The sequence below is a fragment of the Lissotriton helveticus genome, chromosome 10, assembly GCF_964261635.1.
Source record: "Lissotriton helveticus chromosome 10, aLisHel1.1, whole genome shotgun sequence".
NCBI lineage: Eukaryota > Metazoa > Chordata > Amphibia > Caudata > Salamandridae > Lissotriton > Lissotriton helveticus.
Genome location: NC_136071.1, coordinates 662,595,755 through 662,609,766, shown reverse-complemented (window position 1 = coordinate 662,609,766; position 14,012 = coordinate 662,595,755). Strand labels below are relative to the sequence as shown.

Genomic DNA, 14,012 nt, shown 5'->3' with positions numbered 1-14,012 from the left:
CTTACTACACAAAACAATTACGCCTGCTCAAAAATGACCACATTGCTCGTCTTACTTGCAATATATAAATAATTGGACATTTAAAAAACTTAGATTAGATGAATTTTTGGCCGGGTCCCATCACAGCATTGTTTTTGGGCAACACCTACATTGCGACTCCAACATATATTTGCATAGCGCTTGGTGTAACAGTGTGGCACAGTGCAAATTCTTATGTACTTGTAGAAATCCTGCTTTATTAATATTCATAAAGCTGGATACCTTTCGTGAATGCAGAGACCTTGACCACCAGAAAAATCTTTCTCTGCCCTTGAAAATCACTAGTACTGAGATCACTGCCCCGTTATAGTCTGAAGTTTGGGCTGAACTGTGTCCATTGGAGCACAAACGAGAGTGATTTGCATACAGCTGGTCTCTGAGTGAGCGAAAGCGTTCCCCAGTTGCTGAAATTAACTCAAGAATGTCTTCCTTCATTTTGTTGCCTGTTTCCTTTATGGTAAAAGGTCTGCATATACCTACCGGAAATGCCACTCTGAGAAAGGAAAATCAGAGCAAATGTACATGTCTTCTACCCCTGATGTCTCCACCTCCCATAGTGGTGTGCGAAATTTCTGTGATTTGCTTTTGCATAATCATGCGAAATTCAGCAAATAATTACACAGAATTGTGCCAATTTACGTGAAATGAAAAACCAGCCTATTTTGAAGTGGAACGGGTCCTCGTATCTATTTTGGTTGTAGGTATGCAAGATTGAATTTATAGCGTCCATTTCTTGTTGTTGCCATTTTGGAATTCACACCTGTAGTACAATGGTATTGTAAAATGTTCAGTGTTAGGAATCCACCATTTTTCTTATGATGAACAATGGAAAGCTATTTTATATAGTCTGGTCGCATATTTCCCACAATCGGAAGACTGCCTGATCTCAATGAGCTTAAACCCACCTTCCTGCGATCCTGATCATCCGCGAAATATCCTTCAGAGTCCCCGTATGGGAGCGAACTGAGGGCGACGCATGGCAGCCTAATTATGCAACTCCGCTGCCGGGGTCCTTTACAGCAGGCTTTATCCGCACAATGACTGGATCGACTAATCCCACCAGTTCCAGGTTCCCGAATTCATACAGAGCCGATACGCGAGCATCGCTACGGCTTCCCTGCTGCCTTCCATCAAAATGGCAGCCAGCTCACCGCAACATTGGTGACCGAGATGGGGGCTGAAACGTTCTACAAGTAAGGTCTCCCGGAGAGCTCCGCACTCCATCTGCGGTCATCTTTCCCTCCCAACTTTAAAAGATTAGATGATAGACTGTGCGTTTATGGAGGTTCTATCATTGGCATGCCTGACCTGAAAAATGGCGCCCGTATGTGACTCTTTCTATCGAGGGTCCGAACCGCCCCAGAGCCGATTACTGCCTCTTCAGCCGCATTGTGGAGCCGCACTGCGGTTGCGGCGTTGAGCCTTGGGCAGAGCGAGGAAATCGCGGGAGTGACTGTGACACGAGGCAGAGGACACGGCAGCCGCCATTTCCTGGCAGCGTGGAGCAAACTGTTGAGGCGAGCGGAGGCTTTTCGGAGAGAAATTATGATGTCTGGTGGCAGCGGGAGGCGCTGCAGAGGGCTTCCCTTGCTGACTGAGACCCCCTTGTGGCCCCGAGAGCACTACTTTGTTTACCCTGGGGAGGATTTGTAATTCAGCGGTGCCTGACTCTAACATGGCGCCCGCGGTGGACGTGATAGCGGCGCCAGCCGCCATTGTGAATTTGTGGAGCGATTTTATCCTCTGGCAATCTCCTGACTGTGATGAGACGCCCCGCCAATGTCCTACGGTATTAGGACCCGGACCCCGCTCAGCGGCACCACTCGGAAAACTCCATAGTGGCGCCTGTGAAGAAACGGACCTGCTTTTTGAATGCCTAGCAGCAGATCCATGGGAACTTTTACCAAACTACCTACCCCCTATCCCTCCCTGCTCTTCTCCTCTTCTCTTCCCTGCTACTAACCTCTGCCCTCACCTGTCCTTGCCCTAGTCCCCACCCTGTTTACCTGTGAATTTCCTGCGTCATCTGAGAGCTAGCTATTTTGTCTGATGCTCGATGGAGCTACCTGGTTTAGCTATAGGGGAGACAGGTCGGGGATTCCCTCCTTGGACGTCACCTACCCAGTCGGTCTGTAGCTAGACTTCCTTTCGTCTCTCCTGTCGTCTCTTCCCGCTCCCTCCCTCTATTTATATCTCTACTTTTCTCCTCTCTCAATGTATTGAGACTGAACTATTCTGTCTGATGCCTGATGGAGCTACCTGGTTTAGCTATAGGGGAGATGGGCCGTGGATTCCCTCCTTGGTCGTCACGTACCCAGTTGGCCTTTAGACAGATTTCATTTCGTCTCTCTTTGTTTGTCTCTTCCCCTATCCTCCCTTTCTCACTTTCCCTGTTCCCTCCCCTCTACACTCCATTTATTTTGCCCTCCATGTTATTTCATTGTTTCCCATTTAGACCTAGCTATTTGGCCAAAGCCCGCTGGAGCTACCTGATAGCTATAGAGGAGATTGGCTTTGGGACTTCCCCCTCGACCGTCACCTACCCAGCCGGTCTTTGGGCAGTCTTTCCTTCATCTTTCTGCCGTTTCTCCCTCCCATCCTGTTTTTCTGCGAACCTCTTCCCTTGACACCCGAGACCGAACTACTTTGTCTGATGCCTGATGGAGCTACCTGGTTTAGCTATAGGGGAGATGGACCGTGGATTCCCTCCTTGGTCGTCACCTACCCAGTCGGTCTTTAGACAGACTTCCTCTCGTCTCTACGGTTGTCTCTTCCCTTATCCTCACGTTCTCACCTCACCTACCCCCCACTTCTTTTCTCTCTCCTCTCTCTCCTCTCCTAATGTATTGCTGATTGTTTGATGTAACGAGTAATTGTTGATCTTTTTCTGGTATACTGTTAAACCACATTGTTGCACTTCCTTTCGTCCCTCCTGTCGTCTCCTCCCACATCCTCCCTCTATTTATGTCTCTCCTTCTCCCCTCTCTCATTGTATTGAGACTGAACTTTTCTGTCTAATACCCGATGGAGCTACCTAGTTTAGTTATAGGTGAGATGGGCCGTGGATTCCCTCCTTGGTCTTCACCTACCCAGTCGGTCTTTAGACAGACTTCTCTTCGTCTCTCCGTACTGTCTCTTCCCTTATCCTCCCTTTCTCACCTCCCCTGCCCCCTCCACTACTTTTCTCTCTCCTTTCTCTCCTCTCCGAAGTGTATTGCCTATTTTTGGGGATTTATTGTGTAATTGTTTAACTTTTTCTGTTACATTGTTGATTCTCATGTAAAGCGCTCTGATACCTCCGGGTCTAGCCAGCGCTATACAAAACTCTTTAAATAAATAAATAAAATAAATAAATAATTTAGAAATAATAGGCACCAGGGCCTAAAGATTTCATAGGAGCACACCAACCATGCTGCCCACTGCAATACTCATTGCGCCCCTCTCGCTCTGTCCCCTTCTCTGATGTTGCTCTTGGCAGTCATTTTGGTATATATAGAGTGTTCAACTAGTTTTGAGCAGTACAGTGAAAATACCAGCACAAATATTACCTTCTGCTATTTGTTTCCTGTGTTGGACGTTGAAGCCTTGGTGTATTGATACTGGGTGGCTGTATGCTTAGTGTAATGTAGCCTGACCAGTGCTGTTTTATTTTTGTCGTCTGTTTCTGTAGTGCAGCATTTATAACCTTTATAACCTTGTTCCCGTACTGGTATTGATAGAGAAACCCTAAGAATTAAGGTCACGTGATTAACCAACGTTCTCATTAACACAGCCTTTGCCCGCTGCACCCCCAGAATAGCTAGTCTGGTCTTTTGAACATTTATTTTATTTGTATTTATTTATAAAGTTTTATATAGCGCAACTTGACCCAAGAGAGTGTCAGAGCGCTTTACATTTAGGATCTGTGCGTTAAAAGTTACATCAGTTACAAGAGCATAGTTAAGTACAGTACACAAAACAATGTTGCAAGAATTCGTAGGAGGGTGGGGAGGAAGAAGTCATAGCGGGGAGACGAGGAGGAATTGTGCCCACTGTCCGGCTGGGTAAGTGATGGTCAAGGGGGAAACCAGGGCCAATCTCCTCAATAGCTGTCTAGCAGCTCCACCGGGCATCAGCGCTGTGGCTCAGGTCGCAGCATTCAGGAAAACCAGTTTTGAGCATGTTTTATTTGATAAGTGTATATAGCGTTGTCTAGACCCGGAGGTATCAGAGCGCTTAACCAGAGGATCGTTGCAGTACAAGGTACATCTGAAACGTTTTACATAGCACTGGATATACCTATGTTTTACCTATCACTGGCTAGACCAGAAGGTATCAGAGCGCTTTACCAGGGGAACATTGCGTTACAGGTTACATCATCATGTTTCTCCTGCCTCCATGGAGCTATAGAGCTACAAACAAGTCTCCATCATGGCCCTCAACTGCCACTGTCACGAGCGCCCTCTGCTCACGAGACCGAGATGGTGGAATCTCTACAGTGGCGTAGCAAGGGGGGCGGTCCGCACTGGGCGGCACAAACTTTGGGGGCGGTGGCCAACCCGCCCGCTCTTACCTGCGGCCGTTGCAGGAATCTCCAGCACCCCCCCTCCCATCTCTGTAAAAACAGTTTCAATCGGGTCGGGGACAATCGATATTTGCCCGGCGGTATTGCCTCTGTGACCCTCTAGTTATTTAAATCAATGAAGAGGCAGGCGCTGGAGACTGGAAGGCAGGAAACAAGGCTTTTATTCTCTCCGGAGGAGAACACAACGAAACGGACAGAAGGTATCGTTCTGAGGTGCTCTAACTTACGTTTGAGGCCTGGCCCCTTATATACAGTGTTTTGTGGTTTTATTGCAGTTTACATATATGTGACAAAGCTTTGATATACGGAAAGACATACCCGGAATCCCCCTTTGGGGCCCGTTCCCACACACATTTACAGTTGAAATCCCCACCCTAATCACAACAGGTGATGAGCATCGCGCAGCTGGATAATCCGCCGAGTCACAGAATGTGGGGGGGTTTGATTGGATCTCATGGGGTGGGGGCTTTGATCAACCCGGGGATTTCTTTGATGGGGGGAAGCTTTCTATTGTACGGGGAGGGGCGAGGGTGGTATCGGCAGAGCTGGGTGTCGGCCTGGGAACGGGGAGGACAAAACGGGCACACGGGGAAAAAAAGGGGGTTTGCATCTAAGGGCCGGAGATCATGAAAGGAAAGCAGGGAGGTGTCGCGCTGGGAACAGGATGAGGGCCGGGGGCAGAGCAGCGCCGAAGAGGGGTTTATGACTCCAGGCAGGTGCAAGCAGGGGGGTGGTCAGCGGGCAGGCTTAGCGAAGGCAAAGGGCTATGTCAGGGGCCAGCGGCATGCAAAAGGGTTGGTTCTGATCGGGGCATTTTAAAATGGCGGGCGCGCACGACAAAAGTGTGGCATCAGGGGAAGAGGCAAGATGGCGCAGATAATGTTCACCAAAACGCACTAATTTTCCACAGTCCCTCCTTTAACATATTCAAGACATCTTGTTGGTTCATCTTCTACTCGGGTCTATTGTGGTAAGCATGAGAGAGAAAAACGGTAGGAAACCCAAGATAAAGAGTTGTAAACAATACATTTTGAGGTTTCTAGTTTTTAGGAGGTGCACCTATTTGATGAACTTTGATAAATTTGTTCAGCAGGAAAGTCATAGGAATGAAATACAAAAACGGCGAGCAGCAAGTACATATCATAACATAAACTGGCAGGTTAATACATATTTCGGATTCGGATTGGAGCAGGATCAATACAATGGTGGCTGGGAGAGAAATGAGGCGTAGAAAAAAACGGTGGTTTGAGGATGTCAAATGTTCGAAGTTTACGAGTTCTTATTGTTCTTTGTGATCTTTCGTTGGCGCTGTTGAGCACCGGCGGTGGAGCTACAAGTCCGGCTCTGTTCTAAGTTCTGCGTTGCAGGGCACGACCCTTTCCTCGCGTTTCTGGTCGGAAAGGTCCTTTTCGCCCTGTGTCCTTTGAGGTGATTGTCAGAAAGTTCCGATGGAAGAAGAGCGTTCAAGACAGTCCATAGGGTAGGTCAGAGGAAAAAGGGGATGGAGCAAGGCCAAATTAGGAACAAACTAGGGGAACGAGAGACTTCAAATAGGCGGGCGTGTGACGGAATTCGGAGAGCGGGGACTTGTCGACAGGCACTGGACGTCGAGCAGGGGCATCAGGTCGACCCTTTCTTTTCATGCTGTCGAAAACAGTGCCTCGTCCTGCAGCTCTTTTCAGTCGTGGTCTCGCCTTGGCTAATGTCGCAGGTGTCCCTTAGTCTGTAGTCGGGCCTCGTGCTCCCACATCCGGTCCTTCTCTCCTCCAACAGCAGTACCCTTAAACAAGTTTGAAAAGACAGTTTTTTAGAAAATTTTCGGATGACGATAATCAAAAAGTCTATTTCTCTCCCAGCTCCAGGCAAAGAATGAAAATGTCCGTCATTTTTAACGTTCACAACTGGCATATGAATGACCGGTGGCGGACCTGCTGGATTTACTATGACCTTCCTTCATAATCATTTATTACAGGCATGACGGTTCATCTGATGGTAACCCACCTTCGGGAGACAAATCTGGCAAAGATATGCCGTTCTCTAGAGTTTCACATTTACAAAAGGGTACAGTGAGTCGTCAACATGGTACTACACAGGTATTTTGCTGAGAGACGAACATGGCTAAACATTTCCTTTCTATCGGCGCATCCTGTTTTTCCGCTACTGCGAGGTTCATTTTGACGATTTCTTTACCTTGCTCTAGTCTGTTAACCTTGTAAAACATCATTCTGGGTCCTACGTAGCCTTTTACAGCCCGGTTACTTAACTAGGAAGGACAGGGGTTTTATGGGAGACAACCAGGGACATAGACAGGGGAGGCAACGGGGGTGATCGTTTTTCTGGTTTCGGTATTGCGACGATTCAGGGAGGGGAGGGTCGCGTATTCTGAGGTCCTTGTTTTATACTATAGGAGCCGTTGACATGTAGTTCCCTTATTTCGGGCCAGATTAGGGAACCTCTGTTGTCTTACCTGTCCTTTCCCTTACGGCCCAACCTGGGTTTATTGACTTCTAGCGGAAAAGGAGAGGTAATGACGCGGCCTCAGGGTGATTGCATTAAAGACAAATGTTTGTGCAAATACTGACGGTATTTGAAGCCAATTAGGTGGTGTGCTAGGGGTGGCGATCTGCCAATTTCGGGGCTAACCACTCGGGAGAGTGGTAGTGCAAAAAGAGAGAGAGAGAGAGAGAGAGAGAGAGAGAGAGAGAGAGAGAGAGAGAGAGAGTGCAACGGCAGGCTAAATAGTGCACGTGCAACGGAGAGGGCGGCAGTGCATTCAAGAAAGGCTATTTAGTGCATTACACAGTAAAGGGTATTCACGAGTCCACGTTAGAATCTTGTAATCATGCAGTTTGAGCATTAGACAGGGTAGAGGGGACGTGCTTTGGGAAAAGGAAAGAAGAAAAAAAAGGAGGTACCATTTTGTCGCACTTTCTCGCATTCTCGGTCCTTTGACCAGTTGGGTCAATGCTTCAGTCACACACACACACACATTCCCTCACAGTTTCGCATCATACGTGACATGGGTTCATTCTTCCGGTCTGGTTTAAGGGTGGTCACTTTTTATCAGGTTGTGCTAATTTTTCGGGCTTGTTCGATACGTGAGTAGTTTGCAGGCGTGCTTGGGCACTATCCTGCGGCGCTAGTCCGTTTCGTGTATTTGGACATGGCAAGGTCTCAGATCTTCGCCACACCTCGGCTGTAATTTCTGACGTAACCTGCAGAGGGAGGAAAAGAGGGGGGGGGGGGGAGACAGCATTCGCGCGCATTCAAATACATGGATTCATAAGTCCTTTACTTACCTCTTACTCGTCTTTTCCTCCTTGGGGCAGGGTCCCCGGGGATATGGTTTTCGGAGTCGAGGGGGGGTAGTGTGTTCATGTAGGGCGTGTGCGGGGAAACATAAAAAGGAAACCAGAGGTGCCTAGTGCGAGGTATCTAGTCAAAGGATATATCTTACTATCGGGATCCTTAAACCTCTTTCGACGCCGTGGCGTTCTAAAGTTCTTCGGTTCTTGGGTCCCTGCTACTTCGGAACGTTGTACTTTACAATATTTACATTATTTCATTTCACCCTCCTTTTACATTCCCTCATTTACACCATTCGTTTTACCCATCCTTGGAAGTCACGGTCTTCCTCTACGCGAGAGTTCATGAGTCAGTCGCGTACTTTTAATGCGGAGCGTCGGGTTGTCGATCCGATCCGTCCTCCAAGGCCGGGCAACCATCTTCCTTTAACCTTAAAGAGAGAGCAGAGTAGGGTGCACAGAAAAAGAACTTTCCTACCCATCCCATATTGTTTTAAAATAAAACATGCAATACCCGTCCATAGTTTCAAAGACTTTAATTTGCAAATTCATTTCAGCATATGGATTAGGAGGGTGTGGTCGTATTTGGTCGGTCGTGGCAATGGCTAAAGTGCGTACAGTGGGGGGCGTCGTTTGCGACAGAAAAAAACATCGGAAAGTTTTACTCATTCATTTGTAAGAGACTAAAATGTCTATTAATTGGCCGGGGGTTCGGGGGCATATATTTTCATAATTTAGAAACATAATCATAACAGTTGTAATCAGATTTCCTATATACATACCGTACGCATGTATCGTAAATGAGGTTTACATCAGTTATAAAAATATAATACATTGTATATTCGTAATCAACGTTTGTAACGGGGATCTTTTCATACTGTTCGTCGAGTGAGCTCTCCTTGTCTTTTCTAGCCAAGTGTACAAAGGATCACAAAAATCTCAGAACATCAAGTTTATATTAGTGCGAAGGAACACCACGAGGTGTTCGTAGGTTCCGATTGATACCAGCGCCATTTTGGGCGGGGCCGGCACAGTCCGGAAGCAGCATCAGGGGGAAATGTTTCCATTACTGGCAGTTTGGACCAGAGTCCTTTTCGGCGGTTCTAGAATTCACGCTAACAGAAGGTGTGGCAATGTCATGTTTGTTTCGTTGGCGATCGAAGCAGCCGTCCCTTACCGGAAACCTGCTAAGGCCGAAGGCTCCGCCGGGGACCTTTGCATGATCTTCAAGGCTGCGGAGATGCTGTCGGAGATGGGGGCTCGTGCTCCATGGGACAAATGTTCGAGTTGTATGGCTGGCCAAAGTTACTCTAGTGGCCGGGACCCGCCTTCCAGCGGATCCAAACGCCATTTTGAGGCCCTACAGGGGCCACTCTCGTCGAGTTTGCAAGAATGGAAGAGACCCTTTGGAGTGAAGGGAAGAGGTCCCTGTTTTGTGAGAGCGGGACGTTCAGCTGGGGTGCAGCTGTGATGCCCCCACCTGGGGGGGCGAGGGAGGCTCGTTCACATCGTCTCCTTCTCCCGGTGCACTCCATGCCGCTCCTTTTCATCGCCCTGCATGAAGGCCTCTCCACATCCGGTGTTCCCCAAGCGTCACCATTGTACGTTCGGTGCTGCGCAAATACTGGGGTGCCACCATTGTGTGTTCGGTGCTGCGCAAGTACTGGGGTGCCACCATGGTGTGTCCGGTGCTGTGGAAGTATGGGCACCATCGCCTGACTGGGGGTGTTCGGCGCCGGGCTGGGGGCTGGGAAACCTCCTACCGGTGGAGGTGGGAGAGGCTCGTCCGCGTCGCCTCTCCCTCCCAGCCCAACTTGGACAAATTGTTGTGGAGGTACGTGCAGGACATCCCGCCGTCCAGGACTGCTGCGGCCGTGACGGAAGAGAAAAGGAAGAGGTGCCTCGCTCTCCTCTTGACATGTGGCGGGACTACCTTAGTCTTTCCAGGCCCGTTGCGGCCGGCCAAAGAGGCATGTGGCGGGACTACCTGCAAATGCCCAGGCTGCGGGCTCCCGCCTCTTCTCCGGCTCCCCCATACGTTAAGATTTCCTGACCAAGAGTTGGCGGCGGGGCTCGCCTTATATGGGTTGCCGTTGGTTGGGCGTAGCCGTAACCCTACCCTATTTTGGAAGGTTCCAGAATGGGGGGGGGGCGAATGTTCTGTTTGACTTTCATTTTCTACAGTTTATCGTTATTATTCCTTGTTTGTTGTGTTAAATTAAAAGTTCAAGTTTATTAATGTTCTACGGATTTTGTTTTATCATTTCTTTCTTTCCAGGTTGCTTTTATGCTAAGTTTCTGCTAACAGGGGTCGAGTAACACGGAAACACGTGTAAAAGGGATGACGCAGATTTGTACATTACATACACACGAACTCAGACGGGGGACAGTACAAGTACGACATACAAAGACCCAAGACAAATATAAAAACAGTTATCGGTCATAATTATCTCTTTCCGTCTGTAAGTTTTTAAACGAGGCTGGGTTCCCGTCTTGACATTGCCCGACCTAGGAGAACTTGATCATGCCGCTGAGATTTTCCTGGCGAAATCTGTGCCATCGGGCATAATCAAACGTGGTGGTTCTGTCTGGCCTGTCTATGTAAGTCGGGTTCTTCTCTGTCTCGCGCCTTTTCTCGTACTGTCGGTCTGTCGTTCCTGTCGGCCCTCTGCTCCTACTCACGCTCAGTAGAGTCGGGCATTGGGCTTTCCAGTGTCCGACATACCTACAAAAAGCGCATTGGTCTGACCCTAAGTCTGGTCGTCCTTGGTATAGTGTCGGGGGGTAAGTTGTGGGTAGCGGTGTCCTGGGGTTGTCCTGTCGGTATATTTCCCTACTTGGTTTATCCTCGTCTTTTCTCTGTCGTTTCGTAGCCTCTCTGCGCCACATACCGAGACTGTCGAGCATAATTGGCGTCGTCTTATTATTTCGAAGGGCTATTTCTAACGTTTCTATTTTATCAAGGTCGAAGGATCCTGCCAGTGGCCACTGTTTGTCTTGGCTATCTTCGGTATACCTGTGCCATAATTTATTATAAGCTATGGTAACTAACCCATAGTTTATGAACATGTCCTTATTAGGGGTGCCTTCTAGTGGAGCCATATGGTCCACCTCTAACACCCGGTCCGGGCTAAACAGGCTATTTATCAATGGGGAGAAGACAGACATGACGGCTCGTAACGAGGGACTAAAAAGTCAGCACTGCCTATCTTATCACTAGGTGCAAAGACTAGACAGAATATTTCTATTCTACGTTGTTTGCAGGCAGTGAATACCTCATGGATCCCAAAAAAACCAATAGACCAACAAAATAACAATGGGGAGAATGAGTAGGACCGCAAAGATCTGCGTCACCTACCCTTTTCACTATCTGCAAAAAGGATGGTCTCTTCCCTGCTTGCAGACAGAGAATCTCCAGGAAACAATAGTTTGTGAACAACAGTTCAGTTTCAAGCAATTATTGAGTGGGGGAGAAAAAGAACAAGCACGGCTGCTACCCTACTTATCCTCCACTGCTTGCAAAGGGAGAGAGAGCCTGTTGCTTCTCCGTTTGCAGACAGTGAATCTCTAAATAAAAATAAACAAGGCAATACTAGTATTTTTTTGACAATCAATCAAAACAAATTCTTTCGCAATTTGTCGTGGCAACACGACCTTACCCGGACCATGTGGACAGTTTCTTGTCTTCCGAATCCAGCGCCCGATCGTCCTCTTTTTCTCGTATTTCTCACGGCACTCCTGATGGTTCCCAGTCAGGACCGTAGATCACTCGAGAGAGGTCTGTTCGGAACTAGTGAAGTTCGGATGATCGGCTGCCAGACGAGGGTCTATTGGGCAAGAGCTCTCCCGATCGTTGCAGTCGTTCACTCTGTCGTCGGGACCTCTCCCACTGGATCCACGAGTCGCTGATGGGCCCCACGCTTGGGACGCCAATTGTAAAAACAGTTTCAATCGGGTCGGGGACAATCGATATTTGCCCGGCGGTATTGCCTCTGTGACCCTCTAGTTATTTAAATCAATGAAGAGGCAGGCGCTGGAGACTGGAAGGCAGGAAACAAGGCTTTTATTCTCTCCGGAGGAGAACACAACGAAACGGACAGAAGGTATCGTTCTGAGGTGCTCTAACTTACGTTTGAGGCCTGGCCCCTTATATACAGTGTTTTGTGGTTTTATTGCAGTTTACATATATGTGACAAAGCTTTGATATACGGAAAGACATACCCGGAATCCCCCTTTGGGGCCCGTTCCCACACACATTTACAGTTGAAATCCCCACCCTAATCACAACAGGTGATGAGCATCGCGCAGCTGGATAATCCGCCGAGTCACAGAATGTGGGGGGGTTTGATTGGATCTCATGGGGTGGGGGCTTTGATCAACCCGGGGATTTCTTTGATGGGGGGAAGCTTTCTATTGTACGGGGAGGGGCGAGGGTGGTATCGGCAGTGCTGGGTGTCGGCCTGGGAACGGGGAGGACAAAACGGGCACACGGGGAAAAAAAGGGGGTTTGCATCTAAGGGCCGGAGATCATGAAAGGAAAGCAGGGAGGTGTCGCGCTGGGAACAGGATGAGGGCCGGGGGCAGAGCAGCGCCGAAGAGGGGTTTATGACTCCAGGCAGGTGCAAGCAGGGGGGTGGTCAGCGGGCAGGCTTAGCGAAGGCAAAGGGCTATGTCAGGGGCCAGCGGCATGCAAAAGGGTTGGTTCTGATCGGGGCATTTTAAAATGGCGGGCGCGCACGACAAAAGTGTGGCATCAGGGGAAGAGGCAAGATGGCGCAGATAATGTTCACCAAAACGCACTAATTTTCCACATCTCTAAGATACATGCGGCCGCCTGGATGCAAATGCAGGGACCGCCATGGGCGGCAAAACTAGCCTATGTCACTGAATCCCTACAAGGTGCTCAAGGACCAAGAATGATGGTGAACGGGTATAGCAGTGGATATGATACAAAAGGGGATGATGGACGGAGCGTTTGAGCAAATCAAACACTCACCCCCAGTCAACTGATCTGGGTTTAATCCATCACCATTCTTTAGCCCACTCAGCCACCCCAGTTCAGACATGGCCATATGCAAATCAGTCTGACCCTGTGCCTCATGGGAACAGTCCAGCCCGAACTGCCAAGCCATGTCTTCCCTGGACCAGAAACAAGCATCCTGAGACCGGTTTCGGATTCATAATCCTCATCAGCCAGTCTATCTTGAATCCAGTGGCCAAGTGAGCAAGGGACTCACGTCTGAGCATACCCTGCCACACTTAGGGCGAACAAAGCGATACAAAAGGGGATGATGGATGGAGCGTTTGAGCAAATCAAACACTCACGCCCAGTCAACTGATCTGGGTTTAATCCATCACCATTCTTTTGTGTTCATGAAGTGCAGGCTGTAGGAGAGTGAGAAAAAAGGGAAATAGAGGGTGTGAGCGGGTTAAGAAGGTAATAGACTACTTGACATGGCTTTACGTGAGAGACCCTATTTCTTTTATATAAGTTTGTAAATTTAAACCTGGCTACGCTAAGGACATACGAGAAAGTCGGTCCCACATTGAAGAATGGATTAGTGGGAGACACACTTAAAACAAAGCACAGCACCTCAATTAAGTCCAAGTACTCTAAAATAAATTCTGAGGCTGAGCTCTGGCAAACACCTGCTCAAATAAAGCACTGAGATTGATGTTTCCAGTATTGTTATTATTTAGCTCTTCAAGAACAAGCCAGAAAGCTAGTTTACATTAATGATAGGGTCAAAGGGGATATTATCTCTGCTGCTTCGGGCAAACAGTGCAAGCCATTGTGTATTGTTCACAGCTGAACACACTGCCTATTTATCAGCTCATTTGTAAACAGAATTCCCTTTGAAAGGAAGCTGTATTGGCGCTGCAGCAAGAACCTCATGTCCCGCTTCACCAATCTGGAAGTAGACGAAGAAGTACTGATGAGCCTGGTGGCGCGCGACTTCGCTGGCACGAACACCAATCCCTGCGCGTGGCTGACGCCACCAGGAAGGAGATGATTTTGCAGGTTGTTGGCTGGGACGTAACAGTGACACACAGCGTGTAAAAAAGGATGCAATTGAGCGAAACCACAATCTGCAAGACGTTTA

The 14,012-nt window shown here is 48.5% G+C and overlaps 1 long non-coding RNA gene across 1 annotated transcript in view; it reads left to right on the top strand.

Moving 5' to 3' along the window:
* The window catches only part of LOC144785446 (uncharacterized), a 69,306-nt gene extending 55,494 nt beyond the window's left edge, over nucleotides 1-13,812 (top strand). The window contains exon 3 of the long non-coding RNA XR_013601900.1: nucleotides 13,757-13,812. This is a non-coding gene — a long non-coding RNA (uncharacterized LOC144785446). The remainder of the gene's footprint in view (nucleotides 1-13,756) is intronic.
* The last annotated feature ends 200 nt before the right edge of the window (nucleotides 13,813-14,012 follow it).